The sequence below is a fragment of the Podarcis cretensis genome (genome assembly GCF_951804945.1).
Source record: "Podarcis cretensis genome assembly, chromosome: 7".
NCBI lineage: Eukaryota > Metazoa > Chordata > Lepidosauria > Squamata > Lacertidae > Podarcis > Podarcis cretensis.
In genome coordinates this window covers 62379602-62383626 of record NC_137176.1, presented here as the reverse complement: position 1 = coordinate 62383626, position 4025 = coordinate 62379602, and positions in this window count along the sequence as shown.

Sequence of the window (4025 nt, the reverse complement as noted above, 5' to 3'; positions counted from 1 at the left end):
ACATTTGGCCTGTAAGTGATTGTCAGCCTCTCTTCTGATTCTGATCTCCTGTGATCACATTGTTCACATTCTTTAATATTTTAATGTTTAATGTTTAAATTTTATTTATCTGACAAGCAGCTTTGAGGAAATGGTAGGAAAGCAAGCTACAATGTATAAATAGATTAAAATAAATATTAATATAGTTACATTACTTATCAAGAGCCTTTCCTATTCTGGAAATGCTTTATATCTAGCTGCTATATTCAGTATTCATCATTCCTGACTATTTTGGATGTGTTTCTATTCCCTGAGGAATTTCATCATGGTGGCTATTATGCTAGTTGAAGAAATGTTGGCATGGACATGTTAGTCTTCATGCCCCAACCGGGCATGAATTCTTAAGTCCTTGGATTTTATAACATCCATTTAAAACTGGTGAACACTCCAAAATAGGCACATCCCAATTTTATTTCAGTTTTGGGAGCATTATGCTTATAGAATGTGCAATGTATATTTTGCTTTGTAATAACCGCAAACAGCTTTTGTTATTAACGTTTTGTCCAAGCTTTATTCCTTTTTGATGATCAATCATAGTATGAAAGATTCTGGGTTTTTTCACAAATCATACCTGCTGGCATTACCTTCAGCTTCTCTCTTCTGAAAAATGCTCAGTAATTTGTCTTTGCTGCCCACTTCCCAGATGATATTACACTGGAACCTATGTTCGTTTTCCACATGACTACAGTAAGGAAAAGCTGTGAGAGACCAGTGATTCCATTGGCATTGCCCCCCCCCCAAATGTAATGTACAAATTAACTAACCTGCATTTTAACTTAATTTTGTTTTTGAACGCATAGAGGCAAAACTTTTGCCAAAGAAACAATTGAATGACCCTTGAGTATTCCAGTGACAGCATCCTTGATTGATGTACACATAAATTTCTGTTTTAGTGCCAGACTATTGGAGGCCGGAGATAAACATTTTTGCCCACATGTGCATTTTGTAGACAACATTCCAGAGTGTATTGAGGAAAGCCTATACATATGAAACAGGCTTTTAACTGTTTTGAAAGTCCGTCCATTCCTTGGATGATCAGACATTGACAGAACAAGAGCTACTTACCCCTGCTGGTTATCAGTGGGCAAATGGATAAATGATAATAAATGCACATACTTAATGGGTTTGATACAAATAAGAGAATGTGTGGCAGAATTATGTGGCAATCATTTTAACAAGGTGATTTGCAATATGTGCCTGGGAGCCTCAGTTCATTCTATAATCAGTGTGAACTCAAGGCCTTGTGCTTCATCTCTCAGGCTGGAAATCATTGTTGGTTTACCTAAAGTGTTAAATCATCTATTTTGGAAAGTGTGTGGTTCTCTAAGATGCCTTTCCCTTGGACCTGAAAGCATGTTGTGAGCTTATGGAATTAGGTCTTCTTTCACCCCTGCTCACCATGAAAGCTCCTTTCATGAAATTATTCTGGTGGGCAATCTAGCATGACAACATTATGGTTTGTCTGTTTCACTTGGGAGACTTAAACATTGGTTCAGGCATGTCACTTCAGGTTTCAGGAAGTGCAACATTCATATCAAGGTTCAAGGCTACTACTGGATATATTCAAGATTTAATTGCAAGAAACCCCCCAAAAAAACCCTGATTCCTGTTTTGTTATTGATGTTGTGTAAGCTGCTCTGGGAAGCTTTCTGGCTGAAGAGCACTGATAAATGCATAAAACAAACCAACAAAATATTTAAGAACATTTGCTGAGGTGCGTTTTTATATCTCACTATAACCAGGGATAGGGACGTGGGTGGCGCTGTGGTGTAAACCACCGAGCCTAGTGCTTGCAGATCGGAAGGTCGGTGGTTCGAATCCCCGTGACGGGGTGAGCTCCCATTGCTCGGTCCCAGCTCCGGACACACTAGCAGTTCGAAAGCATGACAAAATGCAAGTAAATAGGTACCACTCCAGCAGGAAGGTAAACAGCATTTCCGTGCGCTGCTCTGGTTTTGCCAGAAGCAGCTTAGTCATGCTGGCCACATGACCTGGAAAAACTGCGGACAAACGCTGGCCCCCTCGGCCTGTAAAGCAAGATGAGCGCCGCAACCCCAAAGTCGTTCGCGACTGGACTTAACTGTCAGGGGTCCTTTACCTTTTTATAACCAGGGATATAGGCTGCTCTGAAGAATACATCTATATGCGGTCCAATAGGCAGGAATTGGGGGGGGGGGTTGGAGAGGAGGCTGTCCCTCTTTGCCTCTCCTAAATAGCCCTGAATTGTCTTGCCTTGGAAAGCCTCACTGAGTATTCTCATCCTGTACTTAAGGGATTGTTGCCAATAACACTTCAGCTATACCAATAGTTACATTGCCAATAGTTAACAGCATCACTTTCCTATTGTGATGATAACATCACACAAGAGTCTTCTTGCTGTGCTCCTGCTCTTTGGAGATGAGGGGAGGGGGGGAAATAATCCCCAGGACTCCCTAGTCAGTTATCTTTTGTCTAGACCCAGTGTTTACCACAGGGCAGCACTGATTTGAGACATCTGTTTTGTCTACATGGAAAAACATCTGGGAACTGGTGCTGGCATATACCTCTGTCCACTGCACCATTTCAAAAGGGGTACATTTCCCCTCATAACACAAATCTATTTGGAAGACAGCTTCTAACTTGAATAAGGTAGTGAACAGCTGAGAGGTTTCTTTCTGTACCTTATCCAGCCTGCAGGCTTTGCTTTCTCCTATCTTTCTGTAAAACTACACATTTTTTTGTGAATGTACTGCATACTATGTACTGTGGAGGAACATAAGAGGGAGGCAGTGTTGGTGGACAGTTTCTGTGTTTTGGGAACTGGGCATTAGGTCTGTTTTAGATGGAGTCATGCCGCTTGTGAATGAAGATGTATATAGTCTGGGGTGCTCCTTGATCCAGCATTGTCGCTTTGTGGCTTTTGTGCCAGGAGGTCCTACTTTCTGCTCTGTTTGATTTGCTAAATATGGTTGTTCCTGGATCCAGTTCTGCATACTCTATAGGAACCTTCTGTTTAGATTACTGCAAGGTGGTCTACGTAGGACTGTCATTGAAGAGAGTCTGAACCCTGCAGCTGGTACAAAATGCAGCCTCTAGAATACTGTCTGGAACTTCCGTGCAATCTCATGTAACACCCATTTTTACTGGCTGCCTATGTTACTGGGCCCAATTTAAGGTGTTGGCTGAATGACTTGAAACTTAGGTATTTGATGGAACACCTCTTCCCATACCATCCTGTCTGGGTGCTGAGGTCGGCAGGGGTGTGTGTGTGTGCTGACTATGGAAGCATAGAAGGCCATGTTGACAGGATTCCATTGCCTTGCTCAGAAACATTTCTTCTCTAAGGCCTTTGTATGATTTGTTTAGGTTGCTCTGGTCTTACGGCTGTTAGTGCTATATAGCTTTAGTCCAACCCTTTGCAATGCAGGAATCTTTTGCTCAATGTGGGGCTCAAACCCACGACTTTGAGATTAAGAGTCTCGTGCTCTACCAATGGGGTCATCCCCTGTAAGTATTATAATTAAGGACAATATAGGGAATATAGGTAAATCAACATAGTTTAACTATGCATGCCAGGTAACTATTAATTTACTTTTGATATACTATTACTTTGATTACTTATAGTCACATACATTATGTTTGTATCCATATATAAGTAAACACAGTAAGGATCCGTTGTTGTAAAGGAAATGTGTTATAAGCAATGAAATCAAAAGCTTATAAAAACAGAAAGGGGACATCCTGCAATGAAATAAATGTTACATTCTATCAAATCAGACACATATGATTTGGAAGGGACTGATTAAGGCTACGGGAGTCATCCGTGATGTTTCTGGACAGCCTTCCTTTGATATCAGTTTATATTTTAAATTATATTTAGGCTGCAATCCTATACTTACCAGTGAGTGGTCCCATTAAATTTCTCAGTAGACACGCACAAGATTGTTCTGCTAAGGTCTAAACAAACACAGTAAAAATCTATAGATTTGCTATGTATACCTCTGAGA